The following is a 13,667-nucleotide window of genomic DNA, read 5'->3' as shown; positions in this document are numbered from 1 at the left end:
CACTACACTACACCCCCCCCCCGTCACTTATTAACCCCTTATTAGCCCCTGATCACCCCTAATCACCCCTGATCACCCCTGATCACCCCATATAGACTCCCTGATCACCCCCCTGTCATTGATTACCCCCCTGTCATTGATCAACCCCCTGTAAAGCTCCATTCAGACGTCCGCATGATTTTTACGGATCCACTGATAGATGGATCGGATCCGCAAAACGCATCCGGACGTCTGAATGAAGCCTTACAGGGGCGTGATCAATGACTGTGGTGATCACCCCATATAGACTCCCTGATCACCCCCCTGTCATTGATTACCCCCCTGTCATTGATTACCCCCCTGTAAAGCTCCATTCAGACGTCCGCATGATTTTTACGGATCCACTGATAGATGGATCGGATCCGCAAAACGCATCCGGACGTCTGAATGAAGCCTTACAGGGGCATGATCAATGACTGTGGTGATCACCCCATATAGACTCCCTGATCACCCCCCTGTAAAGCTCCATTCAGATGTCCGCATGATTTTTACGGATGCACTGATACATGGATCGGATCCGCAAAACGCATCCGGTCGTCTGAATGAAGCCTTACAGGGGCATGATCAATGACTGTGGTGATCACCCCCCTGTCATTGATTACCCCCCTGTAAAGCTCCATTCAGATGTCCGCATGATTTTTACGGATGCACTGATACATGGATCGGATCCGCAAAACGCATCCGGACGTCTGAATGAAGCCTTACAGGGGCATGATCAATGACTGTGGTGATCACCCCATATAGACTCCCTGATCACCCCCCTGTCATTGATTACCCCCCTGTAAAGCTCCATTCAGATGTCCGCATGATTTTTACGGATGCACTGATAGATGGATCGGATCCGCAAAACGCATCCGGACGTCTGAATGAAGCCTTACACGGGCATGATCAATGACTGTGGTGATCACCCCATATAGACTCCCTGATCACCCCCCTGTCATTGATTACCCCCCTGTCATTGATTACCCCCCTGTAAAGCTCCATTCAGACGTCCGCATGATTTTTACGGATGCACTGATAGATGGATCGGATCCGCAAAACGCATCCGGACGTCTGAATGAAGCCTTACAGGGGCGTGATCAATGACTGTGGTGATCACCCCATATAGACTCCCTGATCACCCCCCTGTCATTGATTACCCCCCTGTAAAGCTCCATTCAGACGTCCGCATGATTTTTACGGATGCACTGATAGATGGATCGGATCCGCAAAACGCATCCGGACGTCTGAATGAAGCCTTACAGGGGCATGATCAATGACTGTGGTGATCACCCCATATAGACTCCCTGATTACCCCCCTGTCATTGATTACCCCCCTGTAAAGCTCCATTCAGATGTCCGCATGATTTTTACGGATGCACTGATAGATGGATCGGATCCGCAAAACGCATCCGGACGTCTGAATGAAGCCTTACACGGGCGTGATCAATGACTGTGGTTATCACCCCATATAGACTCCCTGATCACCCCCCTGTCATTGATCACCCCCCTGTCATTGATCACCCCCCTGTCATTGATCACCCCCCTGTCATTGATCACCCCTCTGTAAGGCTCCATTCAGATATTTTTTTGGCCCAAGTTAGCGGAATTTTATTTTTTTTTTCTTACAAAGTCTCATATTCCACTAACTTGTGTCAAAAAATAAAATCTCACATGAACTCACCATACCCCTCACGGAATCCTAATGCGTAAAATTTTTTAGACATTTATATTCCAGACTTCTTCTCACGCTTTAGGGCCCCTAGAATGCCAGGGCAGTATAAATACCCCACATGTGACCCCATTTCGGAAAGAAGACACCCCCAGGTATTCCGTGAGGGGCATATTGAGTCCATGAAAGATTGAAATTTTTGTCCCAAGTTAGCGGAACGGGAGACTTTGTGAGAAAAAAATTAAAAATATCAATTTCCGCTAACTTGTGCCAAAAAAAAAAAATTTCTATGAACTCGCCTTGCCCCTCATTGAATACCTTGGGGTGTCTTCTTTCCAAAATGGGGTCACATGTGGGGTATTTATACTGCCCTGGCATTCTAGGGGCCCCAAAGCGTGAGAAGAAGTCTGGTATCCAAATGTCTAAAAATGCCCTCCTAAAAGGAATTTGGGCACCTTTGCGCATCTAGGCTGCAAAAAAGTGTCACACATCTGGTATCGCCGTACTCAGGAGAAGTTGGGGAATGTGTTTTGGGGTGTCATTTTACATATACCCATGCTGGGTGAGAGAAATATCTTGGTCAAATGCCAACTTTGTATAAAAAAATGGGAAAAGTTGTCTTTTGCCAAGATATTTCTCTCACCCAGCATGGGTATATGTAAAATGACACCCCAAAACACATTCCCCAACTTCTCCTGAATACGGCGATACCACATGTGTGACACTTTTTTGCAGCCTAGGTGGGCAAAGGGGCCCATATTCCAAAGAGCACCTTTAGGATTTCACAGGTCATTTACCTACTTACCACACATTAGGGCCCCTGGAAAATGCCAGGGCAGTATAACTACCCCACAAGTGACCCCATTTTGGAAAGAAGACACCCCAAGGTATTCCGTGAGGGGCATGGCAAGTTCCTAGAATTTTTTATTTTTTGTCACAAGTTAGTGGAAAATGCTTATTTTTTTTTTTATTTTTTTTCATACAAAGTCTCATATTCCACTAACTTGTGACAAAAAATAAAAACTTCCATGAACTCACTATGCCCATCAGCGAATACCTTGGGGTCTCTTCTTTCCAAAATGGGGTCACTTGTGGGGTAGTTATACTGCCCTGGCATTCTAGGGGCCCAAATGTGTGGTAAGGAGTTTGAAATCAAATTCTGTAAAAAATGACCTGTGAAATCCGAAAGGTGCTCTTTGGAATATGGGCCCCTTTGCCCACCTCGGCTGCAAAAAAGTGTCACACATCTGGTATCTCCGTAATCGGGAGAAGTTGGGGAATGTGTTTTGGGGTGTCATTTTACATATACCCATGCTGGGTGAGAGAAATATCTTGGCAAAAGACAACTTTTCCCATTTTTTTATACAAAGTTGTCATTTGACCAAGATATTTATCTCACCCAGCATGGGTATATGTAAAAAGACACCCCAAAACACATTCCTCAACTTCTCCTGAATACAGAGATACCAGATGTGTGACACTTTTTTGCAGCCTAGGTGGGCAAAGGGGCCCACATTCCAAAGAGCACCTTTCGGATTTCACAGGTCATTTACCTACTTACCACACATTTGGGCCCCTAGAATGCCAGGGCAGTATAACTACCCCACAAGTGACCCCATTTTGGAAAGAAGAGACCCCAGGGTATTCGCTGATGGGCATAGTGAGTTCATGGAAGTTTTTATTTTTTGTCACAAGTTTGTGGAATATGAGACTTTGTATGAAAAAAAAAAAAAAAAAAAAATCATCATTTTCCACTAACTTGTGACAAAAAATAAAAAATTCTAGGAACTCGCCATGCCCCTCACGGAATACCTTGGGGTGTCTTCTTTCCAAAATGGGGTCACTTGTGGGGTAGTTATACTGCCCTGGTATTCTAGGGGCCCAAATGTGTGGTAAGGAGTTTGAAATCAAATTCAGTAAAAAATGACCTGTGAAATCCGAAAGGTGCTCTTTGGAATATGGGCCCCTTTGCCCACCTAGGCTGCAAAAAAGTGTCACACATCTGGTATCCCCGTACTCAGGAGAAGTTGAGGAATGTGTTTTGGGGTGTCTTTTTACATATACCCATGCTGGGTGAGATAAATATCTTGGTCAAATGACAACTTTGTATAAAAAAATGGGAAAAGTTGTCTTTTGCCAAGATATTTCTCTCACCCAGCATGGGTATATATAAAATGACACCCCAAAACACATTCCCCACCTTCTCCTGAGTACGGAGATACCAGATGTGTGACACTTTTTTGCAGCCTAGGTGGGCAAAGGGGCCCATATTCCAAAGAGCACCTTTCGGATTTCACAGGTCATTTTTTACAGAATTTGATTTCAAACTCCTTACCACACATTTGGGCCCCTAGAATGCCAGGGCAGTATAACTACCCCACAAGTGACCCCATTTTGGAAAGAAGAGACCCCAAGGTATTCGCTGATGGGCATAGTGAGTTCATAGAACTTTTTATTTTTTGTCACAAGTTAGTGGAATATGAGACTTTGTAAGAAAAAAAAAAAAAAAAAAAAAATCATCATTTTCCGCTAACTTGTGATAAAAAATAAAAAGTTCTATGAACTCACTATGCCCATCAGCGAATACCTTAGGGTGTCTACTTTCAGAAATGGGGTCATTTGTGGGGTGTTTGTACTGTCTGGGCATTGTAGAACCTCAGGAAACATGACAGGTGCTCAGAAAGTCAGAGCTGCTTCAAAAAGCGGAAATTCACATTTTTGTACCATAGTTTGTAAACGCTATAACTTTTACCCAAACCATTTTTTTTTTTACCCAAACATTTTTTTTTTTATCAAAGACATGTAGAACTATAAATTTAGAGCAAAATTTCTATATGGATGTCGTTTTTTTTGCAAAATTTTACAACTGAAAGTGAAAAATGTCATTTTTTTGCAAAAAAATCGTTAAATTTCGATTAATAACAAAAAAAGTAAAAATGTCAGCAGCAATGAAATACCACCAAATGAAAGCTCTATTAGTGAGAAGAAAAGGAGGTAAAATTCATTTGGGTGGTAAGTTGCATGACCGAGCAATAAACGGTGAAAGTAGTGTAGGTCAGAAGTGTAAAAAGTGGCCTGGTCTTTCAGGGTGTTTAAGCACTGGGGGCTGAGGTGGTTAACAGTGTCCTCCACAGTGGCTGCTCCTTTAACATTGACCTCCACAGTGACTGCCCTTTTTTTTTTTTTTTTAATATAATCTTTATTAACTTTTATCAATTTTCATTCCAAAAGCATGTTACAGAATTATGAGAAATTGACAAGGTTTGACATAAAGATACAATATATCTGTCACATACTGAACAATTTTTTTACATGAATAAAGCTGATCCCTCTTTTCACATTATTTATTGGCCGCTTGATCAAAATTCTGATCTTTAAAGCTAGTCAGCTAGCCCTAAACTAAAGGTAACCCCCCCCCCCAAAACTTTTTTCCTCCAGTATACCGGATCTTGATATAAATTATACATTAATCGGACAATAATCTCCCCAATGTCCCAGCAATTTTTCGTTTCAAATACCACTCCGATGATAAAAATGGTGTCATCAAGCTCTTCAACTCCAGATCTGAATATACTATTATCATAAAAACCTCCCAACGTTTGAAAGAATTTTCGATACGTTTTCCCCTAACAGAGTTCGCCTCTATTCTCTCCATATCAAAGCATTTTTTGACATGTTCTAATACCTCATTCATTGAATGTACCTGAGGTCTAAGCCAGCTATTTAGTAGACACCTTTTAGCTGCCAGAATAATGATATGGACAATTGGTTGTATGTGCTTATGCTCTGGGGGAGCATGAAACAGAATACACTCAGGAGTACCGGGGATGGCGACATCAAGATGTCTTTTAATTTGTTGTCTCACCAGATTCCAGAAATTAGTCGAATTTGGGCATGACCAAATCCCGTGTAGCATATTTGATCCATGTAGGTGACATTTTGGGCAGCATGTCAATCTATCTTGTCTTTGAGATTGAGGAGAGAAGCGAAAACCGTAAATTGCCTTGTGCATTAGGCGAAACTGTGTTTCCCTCCAACCCTCATTAATAACTATCTTTCTAATCTTCTCCCAGCCTTTTTGTATTATCTGCTGTATATCAACCTCCGGGAAGTCTTTCTTCCAGGATGAAAAGAGAGTCTCCGCAAGGGGTTTATGTCTGGTTTCACTGATTCCCTGGTACAATTCAGATAAAGATTTTTAAATTGTTCGTGACTGCCCTTTTAACATTGACCTCCACAGTGCCCGCCCTTTTAACAGTGACTTCCACAATGCCCACCCCTTTAACAGTGACTGCATCTTTAACAGTGACCTACAAAGTGCCTGCCCCTTTACCAGTGACCTCCACAGTGTCCGCCCCTTTAACAGTGACCTCCACAGTGCCCGCCCCTTTAAAAGTGACCTCCACAATTCACACCCCTTTTACAATGCCCGCCCCTTTAACAGTGACCTCCACAGTGCCTGTCCCTTTAACATTGACCACCCCTTTAACACTGACCTTCGCAGTGCCTGTCCCTTTAACAGTGACTTTGACAGTGCCCGCCCCATTTAACAGTGACTTCCACAGTGTCCGCCCCTTTAACTGTGACCTTCACAGTGCACGCCCCTTTAACATTGACCACCCCTTTAACAGTGACCTTCAAAGTGGCCGCCCCTTTAACAGTGACCTCCACAGTACCCGCCCCTTTAACAGTTTGTGGAGGTCACTGTTAAAGGGGCAGGCACTGTGGAGGTCACTGTTAAAGAGGTGGTCACGATGAAGGTCACTGTTAAAGGGGCGGGCGCTGTGGACTACACTGTTAAAGGGGCGGGTGCTGTGGAGGTCACTGTTAAAGAGGCAGGTCACTGTGGAGGTCACTTTTAGAGTAAATCTTTTTTATTGGTTTTTCCAATGGTTGACAAATTGAGCCATAGTTTGCAAAATTAGAAAACATAACAATATACGCCTACACAATAGGCTTGTTGAAAAAACATTTGAATACATCAATGGTTTGCAGTTTGCATAATAGTATAAGAGTAGGGTCCTCAACATTTGGACCTTAATATCAAAATATAAAGGGTGAAGAGGGGAGAGGGAAGACCAGGGGGGAAAGAGGGGGAAGTGAGGTAGTCTAATCTCAGTTTGTCTTGATTCAAAGGGCCTTTCTACCTTGTTCACGTTGCTACTCTCAAATCTCAATTCAGGCCTAGGGATCTTCTATAATTCAGGTTGAGTAATTAGAGTTATTGAGCCATGGGCTCCAGGTGAGTAGCCTAGATTTTAGGGGTATAATCGTGTAGGGTACTAGACTTTCATACCTACAGGATTTGTTAATCTCTAGAATAACCTCTGCTATAGTTGGCGAAACTGTTTGTTTCCAATAACGTGTGACAACCAATTTAGCACTAAGTAGGATGTGTCCAGCTAGGTTCCTGCTTTCAGGGGGGATATTGTGTATGCCTAAAAATAAAAGAGCCAGTTCAGGACGGGGGTCAACAACCTGGGAGGTTATCTCCGTGATCAGATCAAAAACACTGCGCCAGTATGGGGTAAGTGTGGGGCATGTCCATAAGATATGGAGTAATGAGCCTTTAGCTCCACATTCCCTCCAGCATTGGGGGGAGGATGAAGGGTAAATCCTGCTTAGTCTCTGTGGAGTGAAGTACCAATGCAAGAGGGTCTTCAGCCCTGCTTCGTAGTGGGAGACACATTTGAAATTGGAGGTTAGGAATCTAATAGCTTGAGACCAATGTGCATCTAGAAAGGTTTCCCCCAACTCTGTTTCCCATTTTTTGATGGGTAAAGTTTTGGTAAAAGTAGCTTTTTCCCCCAAAACATCATACACATAACGCGTAGTATGCTTTTTAAAATGAGACGGAGAGTGGAACAGTCTCCATATATCGGAGTTTATGGAGGGTGGATTTTGCGTGATCTTGGCAATGAAATGTCTAATTCTAAGGAAGTTATAGAATTCTGTATGCGGCAACGTGAACAGGCGATGGATAGATTCAAAGGGGAGAAGACAGCTATTCGACATAATCTGAGAGACAGAAGTGATTCCCCTCTCCCGCCAGACCGTCAAGTTAATGTCAGGGATAGTCAGTTCTATTGATCCTAAAGTGGCTTGTGGGAGGAGAGTGGCCACCTTATCACTAGTGATGAGCGGGAGGTACCATATTCGATTTCGCGATATTTCGCGAATATTCGAATGAATATTCGCATTATTTTCGTCTAAATCGAATATTCGTAATTATTTTATTTTTTGCGAATAATATGCGAATAAATTTTTCGTACGATTTTTTTTCCTGTATAAGGCAACGTTCCTATGACTATGGCTAGGCTAATATGTGTATTTTACGAAATTTCTTAATACTGCTCTAACTTCGTAATATTCTAAAAGACGGAGTTAGAGCAATATTACGAATATTCTAAAAGACGAAGTTAGAGCAATATTAAGAAATTTCGTATAATACACATAGATTGTAATTTAGCTAATATAGTGCTATAATCCTTTTTTTTTTCTTATCAAATTTTTTTGGCCTCTTCTGAACGTCAGTTTTTGGAAAATATGTACACTATTAAAAAAATGACTTTAGCAGTATATTAGCTAAATTACAATCTATATGTGTATTTTACGAAATTTCTTAATACTGCTCTAACTTCGTCTTTTAGAATATTCGTAATATTCTAAAAGACGGAGTTAGAGCAATATTACGAATATTCTAAAAGACGAAGTTAGAGCAATATTAAGAAATTTCGTATAATACACATAGATTGTAATTTAGCTAATATAGTGCTATAATCCTTTTTTTTTTCTTATCAAATTTTTTTGGCCTCTTCTGAACTTCAGTTTTTGGAAAATTTGTACACTATTAAAAAAATGACTTTAGCAGTATATTAGCTAAATTACAATCTATATGTGTATTTTACGAAATTTCTTAATACTGCTCTAACTTCGTCTTTTAGAATATTAGTAATATTGCTCTAACTCCGTCTTTTAGAATATTACGAATATGCCGTATTTTTTGTATTTTTCGAATATAGTGCTATATTCTTGATTTTCGTATATAGCACTATTTTCGAAAAATTTCGAGTCATTTCATCAGTCAAGTATTACTATGCTTATTGCTAATGCTTAAAGCTTGTGTGCGGATCGCATGTTGTAAAGACGTTTTTTTTTTCGCAAAGGCAAAGGCTAGGTTATGTTCCATGACAAGCAACCGTGCCGAGAATTCACTTGACATGTAAAAAGTGTTCAGTTACTCATATAATTTTGACTCTTTCTTATATTGTATGCGAAAATTCGCTACCATTAAATTCCTAAAAAAATTCTGTTTGTGTAATGGTTAGCTGGCTCTTCCCAATACTCATATAATTTTGACTCTTTCTTATATTGTATGCGAAAATTCGCTACCATTAAATTCGTAAAAAAAAATTCTGTTCGTGTAATGGTTAGCTGGCTCATCCAAACTACTGTTAGCTGCTTTTGCTTACAGCTTGTGTGTGATTTATAATATGTGAGTTGTTCTAAATGCATTGGGTCTAATAAATTATATTTCTATTATTTTATTAGCTTAAAAGGAAACGAAATTTCGTTTTAACGAATATAGAGGCAAATATTCTTATTCTTCGCAAATTCTTGAAGTTGCGATATTCGCAATAAAAATTCGCAATTCGAATATTCGCGCTCAACACTACTTATCACTCTGTATTTTATGTATGGAAGACCACAGGCTACCAACTAGTCTCATCGTCAGTAGACCTCCACTAGGCCCTGTTGAACTCCACAATAGATGGATCAGGTAATCCTTCAATGAAGCTCTTTTTATGGTGTGTTGTTCAATCTGGATCCAGGCCTTATTGTCATCCGGGGACCACCATTCACGGGCAAAGGAAAGCACCACTGCTTGAAAATAATCTCTAATATCTGGGAGGCCTAGTCCGCCCACTTGCTTCTTTTTGGATAATAGTGTCCGTGCTACTCTCGGCTTGGTCGGACCCCAAATGTATCTACCCAAGGTCATCTGTGCTTTTTTAAAGAATGTCATAGGGATTGGGATTGGAAGGGCTCGAAATATGTAAATAAATTTGGGGAGTGTCATCATTTGAAACGATGCTACTCTACCTACCCACGATAAAGCCTTCATAGAAAAGCTGTTAAGGTCTTTTATCATGGTATCAAGAAGGGGGAGATAGTTTCTATTGTAAAGTAAGGAACAAGGAAAGGTTATCTTAACACCTAGGTATGGGATTTCAGAAGTTTGCCAGTCTAAGTCTTGGGAGGATTTCAGGTAGGCAACCTCATCTGGCGGAATATTGATAGGCAAAGCTTGAGATTTGGCGTTATTTATTTTATAGTAGGAAAGAGACCCATATTGTGAGATAATATCTAGAGCAGCGTCCAACGAGTTACTGGGGTTGGTTAACGTAAGAATGATATCATCCGCATCTTATGGGATCTGCCTCCTATTTCCATTCCGGCTATTGAAGGTGAGTTTCTTATGGATTGTGCTAGGGGTTCCAATGCCAAGATAAATAATAAGGGGGATAGGGGGCATCCCTGTCTGGTTCCATTGGTAATTTTAAACGAATCTGACACCACACCATTAACCCAGACTTTCGCGGATGGAGATGAATATAAGCTGTAGATAGTCTGCAAAATCTGCCCTGAGAGACCCATCTGGCGGAGAGCAGAAAATGTGTAGTCCCAATGCAGGCGGTCAAATGCCTTTTCTGCATCTAATGTGATCGCGAGCATTGAGAGGCTATGTATTTCAGCATAATTAAATAAGTCAACGATCCTTCTAGTGTTATCAGACGCTAGTCGGCCATTCACAAACCCAGTTTGGTCAGGGTGAATCAGAGAGGGGAGGAGTGGAGCTAATCTATTGGCAATAATTTTGGCGAAAATTTTTATGTCAGAGTTAAGCAGCGAGATGGGGCGGAAATTTTGAGGAACATCTGGGGTTTTTCCTGGTTTCGGGATAGTGACTATTAGTGCTTCCAACATGTCTGGGGGAAAAGGATGACCGTCTTGCACTAACTTAAATATTTCAAGCATGTAGGGAGCAAGGGTGCTCTGGAAGTGGCGAAAATATTCATTAGAGAGTCCATCCGGACCTGGGGACTTACCTATCTTAAGGGATTTGATAACCTTATTAATTTCAGCTAGCGAGAATTGTGCATTGAGGGACTGTAATTGTGTCTGAGAGAGAGTCGGGAGAGATGCGTGAGTGAGGAAATTTTCCACCAAAGTCGAGTAATCGCCGGGAAGAGGAGTAGATTCTTTCAGATTATAAAGCGACTGGTAGTACAATTTAAATTGGTTAGCAATCTCTCGGGGGTCTGTCAGTTTTGCTTTATTCTCGGGATGTAACAGATGTGGAATTTTAGATTTTGATTGTTGAGATTTTAGTTGTTGTGCTAGAAGTCTGCCAGCTTTATTGCTTTGGTGGTAGTATTTAGAGCGAAGCCTTAAGAGAGACCTATGATAGTTTTGAAGAAGTAGGCTACTAAGCTTATTACGTGCCTCTCTAAGCTCATTGGAGCACTGATATGTTGGGGCCGGTTTATTAGTTGCCTCCAGTCTGGCGATACATTCTAAGGTTTGTGTAATGTCCCGTTCTCTGCGCTTCCTCACCACAGAGTTCAGTTTGATTAGAGAGCCTCGTATGTACGCTTTATGGGCTTGCCATAAGATAAATTTATTAGAAACCGAACCGTTGTTAAATTGGAAGTATTCATTCAACTGTGCAGAAAGCTCAGAGACATGAGTTGGGTTATTAAAGAGAAATGTATTATTCCTCCAAATAGGGGGTCTAGTGGATTGAAATTGCTCTTCTAGAGTGATAGTAATCGGGGCATGGTCAGACCATTTAATGAGGCCAATATCAGTTGAAATAGTATGAAGTAAGGTTGTGTGATCTACCATAAACATGTCTATTCTTGAGTAAGACAGATGTATTGGAGAGAAAAAGGTATAGTCTCTCTCAAGGCTGTGCTGCGCTCTCCACACGTCCTCAGAGTGCAGGAAAGTGGCAACTCCCGCATCAGAGCGTCTGGCGGAAAATGAGGAATCAATATTGGGATGCAGAACAGTATTGAAATCCCCGCATATAATCAATTTCCCTTGTTTAAGCCTGTTCACGTTGCGCACAAGTTTATGTAAAAAAGCTAATTGGTGTGAATTGGGGGCATATAGGTTAACTAGCGTATATATAATGTTATTGATGGAGCAGACTAGGATAATATATCAACCTTGTGGGTCAATTTTAGATTTAATATGAGTGTAGGCGACAGTGTTTTTTATCGCAATCAGGGTACCTCTCTTTTTCTTGTTACAATGTGAATGCAGGACCTCTGGAAATAGGCGGTGTCGCACTCTGTCAGCATCTGCTTGCAGTAGGTGAGTCTCCTGAATACACAAAACATCAACATTAGCTGCTAAAGCTTCTTTCCACATATAAGACCTTTTCTGAGGGCAGTTCAAGCTTTTAACATTAAGGGACATGATTTTAAGACCCATGATGTCAAGAGGGAGCTACCAATTCAGATTTCGGTGTGAGAACACCATACTAGAATTCAATATCAATGAGACAGGGACTGCTGGCACTTGTGGTTCAACAACAAGGGGAAGAGAGAGAGGAGAGAGGGAGGGAGGAAAGAAAAACAAACAACGAATGTAGCTTAAATATTCGTCTAAGGCTTAGTAGGTATTGAACAAGACAGATATAACCATCTAGGTAAAGACAGGGCGAAAGTTCAACACTAGATTATGGTAAATTCAAAAGGGTGACGGTGACGGAGGGACCTGCACCCATTTATATAGACTCTGCTGGTACAGCGCCCGAACATAAAAGCACAGGGAGTCCCAATATGGTGAAGAACAAAGCTATTCAGCTCCATTATAAAAGTTCTTATTTACTAGGCTCCAGGGTTCAGCCCTCCATTATAAGTGGATCCTCGGAAGCTTTGGTGGTGGGGTCAGTTCCCACATTGCTGGAGGACAGTGGAATCTGCCAGAGGTGAAGTAGTTGCTTCCCTTCTTCCAGGGTTTTGATGGCGTGCGTTTGTCCATTCTTGCGGACGAGGATCTTTAGAGGATAGCCCCATTTGTATGGAAAGTCATTATCCCTGAGGGCTGTTGTGATAGGTTGAAGTGCTCTGCGTCGACGGAGGGTGACCATGGAGAGGTCTGTGAATAGTTTAATCTTCTGATAAGGCGCAGGTAGTGCAGTTTTATTTCTTGCTGCAGCCATGATTGCTTCTTTGGTATGGAAGAAGTGAATACGCGCCAAAGTATCACGTGGTATATTAGGGCCCAGGTGTGGAGGTTTGGGAAGCCTGTGGGCTCTATCAATGATCATATCAGGGATTGGGATCTTTGGCAGTAGAGCTTTTATTAGCCCTTTTAGGTACGTTTGCAGATCTTGTGGGGCTACATCCTCAGGAATACGCCTAAATTTGACATTGTTCCGTCTGGAACGGTCCTCTAGATCCGCCATTTTCCATTTAATAGCCTCCAGCTCATCAGCCATGACGTTATGGGCATCGATTATGGCGTTTTGTGATTCTGCAAATTCGCCCATTTTCACCTCCACATGCTGCACTTTATCTTCTGTGGTTTGCAGCCTGGCGGATAGAGGGTTAATCAGTCCTGCTATGTCTGCCTGCAGGGAAGATTTTAGGGCAAGAAGCATGTTCTTGAGCGAATCCTCAGTGACTGGCTTATCTGAGGTAGGGAGTGATTGAAATGGGACCAGGGGAGCAGTAATATGCGGGGTGTACTCACTCAGTTGCCGCTGAATCGTTTGCTGGCATTGAAGGCTGAGCGGCTGCTCTTGCTGCGCCAGGGAATGGGCGCCATCTTGGATCCCTTGCATGCTGTGCTGCAGAACTCTGGTTTCCTCTGGAGTCGGTGGAAGCGATGGGGGAGACACATGTAGCAGGTCAGTACTACCTGGTAGGATCGGTGGGGTGGGTGAGCGGGCTGTGAGCGC

This window comes from Bufo bufo, chromosome 3, assembly GCF_905171765.1.
Source record: "Bufo bufo chromosome 3, aBufBuf1.1, whole genome shotgun sequence".
In the NCBI taxonomy this organism is placed as follows: domain Eukaryota; kingdom Metazoa; phylum Chordata; class Amphibia; order Anura; family Bufonidae; genus Bufo; species Bufo bufo.
The sequence above is the reverse complement of the archived record's forward strand: the minus strand, read 5'-3'. Positions refer to the sequence as shown.